At 42.1% G+C, this 6,000-nt stretch overlaps 1 long non-coding RNA gene across 3 annotated transcripts in view; it reads left to right on the top strand.

Moving 5' to 3' along the window:
- The first annotated feature begins 793 nt into the window (after positions 1–793).
- The window catches only part of LOC139266733 (uncharacterized), a 109,642-nt gene continuing 104,435 nt past the window's right edge, over positions 794–6,000 (top strand). Inside the window, exons 1-2 of one of the 3 annotated variants that reach the window (XR_011593753.1) lie at positions 794–1,023; positions 1,718–1,803. This is a non-coding gene — a long non-coding RNA (uncharacterized lncRNA). Of the gene's footprint in view, positions 1,024–1,110; positions 1,358–1,717; positions 1,804–6,000 lie in introns of those variants that run through there. The other 2 variants (XR_011593755.1, XR_011593754.1) reach the window with 2 other exon arrangements.

Raw genomic sequence — 6,000 nt, 5'->3', positions numbered from 1 at the left:
CGAGTATGCCTGATATCTGATTGGTCAATTGGAAGCGGGTTTGGTCAAATCTCTTACCTGATATGTTGACTATTCTGCAAAGCTGACATTCTGATTGGCTAATTGAACTAGGAGGCTGGGAAAATTAGAACCAAAGAGGAAAGCGGCTGAGCGTAGACATGCTGATGATTGGCTGTGGGGCGGATCTCATTATAGTGGCACAGCTGATTGGCTGAGACGCGGTTTGGCTCAGATTAATTACACTTCTGATTGGCGGAGCAATGGGTCGCAAGGAGATGTTTGCGGCTCCTGGGGGAAGGGGCGGGATTGTGTGTTGTTTGTAGCTCAGTGGGGAGGGGCGTGTTCCTGAGAAGCGCAACAGTGCTGGAGCTTAACTCTGTTTCACATCCTATCTCCAGAGATCTATAACTTTATTTCTCTCCATGTCCCTCTCAGTGTTTAAGTACTCTGACTCCAGCAAAGTTTAATAACTTGCTGAGTTTTCACCTCTTGTGTCCCTATCACTGTAAAAACCTCTACACTTTATCTTAATTCGTTGGTTGACTTGTGTCATCCGATTCTTTCTTCGCGTACTTAACCGTTCTTTTGCACCCAATCTGATATTTTGTTCACTCAACAAAACTTCTAATTTCTCCTGTAAGATGCCCTCTCTGGTCAGCACAGATTGCTTTCTCCGCCATGCTCTCCTTCTCTCCTTTGATTTGATTTCCTTTCCTGTACACTCTATCTATCTCTCTCTCTCTCTCTCTATATATATATATATATATTCTTTCTCCCCCCCCCCCCCCCCCCCCCACTCTCCTCCTCCTCCCCACAGTGAGCAGAACTGAAGAAAGTTGAGTCAAGTGGAAAAAGTGTTTTAAGACAAAGAAAATGGCGAGAGATGGGGAAATAAACTCCCGTTTCTTATTTCATCCCAGCGAGAGCAGCCGAGATGGCCCGGTCCGGTCCGGCCCGGCCCGGCCCCAGCCCCGGTGTCGGTGGCCGAAGACTGCAAGGCCTGTCCTCCTGTCCACACTTGGGGTAAGTCCTCGCTCCTCTTCCCTTGGCGGGACTTGCCTGCTGCTAAAAATCTGACCAGTGCACAAACAGTTTCCCCCCACCCTCCCTTCGCAGTTGCACAGAGCTGCCGAGGAAGTTATTTTGATGCCGGTGTGAGATTTATTCTCTTTCCCTCCCCTCAGCCGAAGGGTCCGAATGCACCCTAAAACAGCCCTCCCTCCACAATCGACCATGTTTGCCCCTCGCTATCTCTTGGGCAAGTCGTGATTGCAGTGCGGGAAACAACTGGATTTAAACACAAAAATGTGATATCGAGGAGAATTGTTGAAGTGTAACTCGTCCTTCAGCGTGCAAGGTGTTAGGATTTGGAATTGGTTTTATTTTGGACCGTGCCACGTTATTTTTTTTAAATTATGCGTATCTCCCCCCTCTCAATTAATTGAGGTAAAATGCGATTTTAAAATGGGAGTTGAGCGCCTCAAGTCCGCTCCCAGTGTCGGAGCCGGGGGCTTTTCCCAGGGAGGCGCCTGTCACATTGAAGTGGAGGGCGAGTTTTGCCCCTTGGAAGGAAGAAGACCCTCTTGGGACACAAGGAGAGCTCGTACTGGGGAGGGGTTGATGCATGAAGGAAAAAAAAACCTTCCAGCAGACTGGCAGTGGTTTAAATAACGTTGTTTTTATTGAATTTTAAGTTTGTGTGTTTTTGTTTTTGAAGTTCTCCTCCAGAATCTGGAGAGATGACCTTGACAGCAGAGACCTCAAGTGCAGAGAGGAGGGGCACCTCTACAGGTGAAGAAACAGGTAAGGATTAGACTTTGCCTTGAATTTTCTCGACAACCATTTCTTTAAATAAAAGTGTGTATTTTCTTTGCCTCGTTTTTATTCTATTCTCGACAGCTCTCAACCTGAATTTAAAAAAAAAAACTTTTTTTTGAAAAAAGTGTTGCATAAATCATGAAATGCGTTAATACACATGACCATTGGACCAAACTGTGAAGTGCATTAATATCAAGTCATGAAGTTTGTAATACACACTTGCCATCATTAGTTTAAATCACAAAGTGCATTAATATATTTATTCACCTGGTCATGGGTTCGAATCGCCAATTGTCTTGCTATCTTATGATCGATCATGGGTCATTCTGATTCTGGTTAATGAAGGATTGCCAAATCAAGTTTTCAAGTCTTGATACAATTTTGGAAGATTTATGGAAGTTACACTTTAAACTATGGGAGGTAGGGTGTTAAATTGGCCATCGATTTTACTTGCACATTTCATTGAATTGCTGGCATGGCTTGCCTATTGGGAAATATTGAAAATACTTGGCTATAAGGAAAAATAGTGGATACATATGACACTAATGTCACTAAGTGAGTGAAATGGAGTTTGAAGCAAGATTAACATGTAAATATTTCAATTTTTTAAAAAAGGATATGTATTTTAAAATTTGTAGTGAAGCCCTAGCTGAAACTCGTAAACTTTCTTCTTCAGAGAAGTGCATGTGTGCTGGTTTTTAAATGAAGATTTTTAATGATTTCTCATCAATTTTGTGTTCTCTTCTCCTAAGAGACTTGGATTTGGCCCTGAAAGGTATTAAGCAGTAGGTTCAAGTAGATGTACCATCTGTTGAAATTGTACCTTTTTTATAGAAGGATTATGGGAGAGGTGCTCAAGATTACGAGGGGTTTTGATAGAGTATGGGGGGCGGGGGTGGTGAAACAGTTTCCACTGGCAGAATAGGTCAGTAATGAGAGGATTCAGATTTAAAATAATTGGCAAAAAAGCCAGGGGAAGATGAAGTGATTTTTTTTTTTACTGAGCAAGTTATGATCTTAAATGCATTGCCTGAAAGGTTGGTGGAAGCAGATTCAATCGTAACTTTCAAAACTTCAGAATTAGATTTTTGTTTAAAAAGAAAATATTTGCAGGGCTATGGGGGGAAAATCAGGGGAATGGGACTGATTGGTAGCTCTTTCAAAGAGGCACTGCTCTTGTCTATTTATCGTGAAATGTTAAATCTTTGGTTGAGGGAAAAAATAGTGGCAGACACGATGGGCCGAATGTTCGCCTCCCTGTGCTGTGTGACGTGATGATTCTATAGAAGCTGAATTTATACTGAGGGACCCACACACACACCAGCCAGAAACTGCCTTTTAAATTTAAATGTCCAGCTGCTGTGTACCGAGCTACTGTTAAATCTTAATGATCAGTGCTGCAATGGCTTTTGCATGGGAACATGTGCAAATCATTGAAGTCTGTTGAGTGAGCCTTTACATCTCAAAGTATTTCATCTCTTTATTGGATTTCTCATCAATTAGGAAATATCTCAAGTTACTTTGGTGTGTCAACTTTGCATTGAAGGTAGCCTTCCCTGACCTGATTTAATACTGGAGTAATATTTCCTTTTTTTTATTGCCCCTTCAAATTCTTTCTGTCTCCTTTCCTGAAAGCCCAGGTTGATGGGGTACGGGACTTTGCATACTATATATTGTCCCACATCTTGCTGAAGTGAGCACGTTTCGTGTCAAAGCTCAGATGGTGAGAGTTGATGGACAGTTATGGGACACCATAACTAGTCTGGTACAGTCCACACTCTTTTTTTTTCCCACCAGAGATCACTGGATAGCAATCAGCAGCAGATATTCTGGTTCATTTTCCCCCTCCCTAGCTTGGGCTGGTAAGGCCAACAATTTTTTCTGACTGTTTATTATCTTGGCTCAGTTGGTAGCACACCTGCTGTTCAGTCAGAAAGGGAGATGATCTGGTAGATAGAGAGAAACCATTTCCATTGGTTGGTGAGTCTAGGATGAGCGGGCATAGTCTAAAAATTAGAGGCAAACCTTTCAGGAATGAAATTAGGAAACACTTCTGCACACACGGTGGTAGAAGTTTGGAACTCTCTTAGTCAGACGGCAATTGATGATAGATCAATTGTTAATTTTAAGTCAGAGATTGATAGCTTTTTATTAACCAAAGGTATTGAGGGATGTGGGCCAAAGGCAGGTATATGGAATTAGGTCGCAGATCAGCCATGATCTCATTGGCCCCTTTTGTTCCTATGTTCCTAAGCCTTAGATTCCAGCCCAACTCCAGAATTTATGTAATCTTGTGTGACCTTCCAAGTACTGAAGGAATCTTGGTTTGTTTTGGGTGCTCTCTTTCGATTTGAGATGTTAAACCGAGGCCCCTTCTGCTTGTTGAAGTGGACATTAAAGATCCCATTGCACTATTAAAAAGAAAATGAGAAATGTCCTGGTCAAAAGCACCATTCTGAAAATTATCCATTGAAAGTCAACTTAATCTCATTGCTGCTAAATCATTAACGTTTCTGTTTTGTAGCTGGCACATGCGAATGAACTTGTAGTTTTGTATTCCAGTTACTGGGATAGTGGATACTGCATATACTAAGTGTATTTTGTAACTATACTGTAATAGCATGTTCTGTGCAATCTTGCAGTAAACCCTTATATCATTACTGTCTGGTTCCTTGCCTTGTTATCTATAGGAGCAGTCGTCATGGGCACAGTAGAAAGTTTCCTAAAGTCCAGTACTAGATTAAAATTAATGGGTCAGGTCATATTTCTTCCTGCTGGGGGAGAGGGTGTGGCATGGCATGACTTGCATGAGGGTGAATAATGGATGGTCTACTGGAAACAACTATTTCAAATTTAGAGAAGGCAACTTTGCCAAACTTAATCTTTGTGTTGCACTGACATGTCCCGATACTTTGTAGTCCCAAACACAATTTTACTGTATTTGCAGCCACTTTTAAATGAATCGTTTTGCTGAGGTTGTAGAAACAAATCCCCCAAGCTATAAATCTGTGGTGCAGTCTGTAAAAGTCCAGCAGTGATCTTTGAAAGGATGTCCAAACCACGTCTCGTGGGCCATACGAGGTCTTGTGAGCCTGGGAATCTGACCCACGAGGCCCAAGCTACTCGCTTCTTTTATGTGCTGATAGTTCTTGCTTGTTGGTTTGTCCTCTTTTGCAAGCTTCCAGTCCCATGAAATTCATAGGGCTGGCCTTGACACTGCTGGCTCACAAGTGGATCGATCTTAAATCGGAACATCTGCTGATGTAAATGGAAACTTATGGAACGATTTTATTCAAAGTTTAGATGTGAACCGGAAAATTCCGTGGTGGGTATCTGCTCTATCCACCCGACCTGCAGCTACACTGCTATTCCAACGTGGATCGACTCTGTTGGTAGCGTGCTTTTTAATATTTGAAGCCTGACTTTTAACTCTGCAACTTCCATGGAGATTCACACAAGGTGCTTTCTGAGATTGGAGATACTGCCTGTATCGGGCTGAGGTAGAACAGGCGTTCTGTGTGTGTTTTGTAGGCTGTATCCAGAGTTTAACCAGTCAGAAATTTTGTGAAAACTTATTTACATGCATCAGTAGAGTTGATTGATCAAATAACTGAAATGTGGCATATGCAAACTCGTAAAAGTTAGTCTGGTCAATGAACAAATTTTGACTGTTTTGTTTTCAATGAACAATTAATTGCACAGCAATGATTGCTTAAAGCCCATTCAGTAATGGATTTTTTTTTTTCTATTGAGAAAACTAGGAGAAGGGCCAATGCCCACAAGTGTCGGGCACTAGCAAGGTTGCACACAGTTGAAAGGTGGGCAAAGTAAATAAAAAGGTAGTGATCAAGTGACGTGAAGGCTGGATGTTTAAAAAGCCTGTAGATTGGCCAAGGGAAGGAAGGCTGAAGGAGGAACTCCGTCCGACAGCTTGGAGGTCCTGAGAGAGAATAAGTTAGTATTGGGAGACAGTGTGGTGTTTTTTACTGCAACATACTGAGGATGTAGGACGGTGTATTTATGACTTAGAAAGAACAAGGCAGGAAAGTTCAGAAGAATAATGGCTGTACGACTGATAAAACAAAAAATGTGTGTGAGATTGGAGACATGGGCTAAACTTTGCATTAGTTTCTCCTCTCTACCGCCTATTTAAACGGCGAGATGAGTTATACGCATTCGTCC

Source organism: Pristiophorus japonicus, chromosome 7, assembly GCF_044704955.1.
Source record: "Pristiophorus japonicus isolate sPriJap1 chromosome 7, sPriJap1.hap1, whole genome shotgun sequence".
In the NCBI taxonomy this organism is placed as follows: Eukaryota; Metazoa; Chordata; class Chondrichthyes; family Pristiophoridae; genus Pristiophorus; species Pristiophorus japonicus.
The sequence above is the reverse complement of the archived record's forward strand: the minus strand, read 5'-3'. Positions and strand labels throughout refer to the sequence as shown.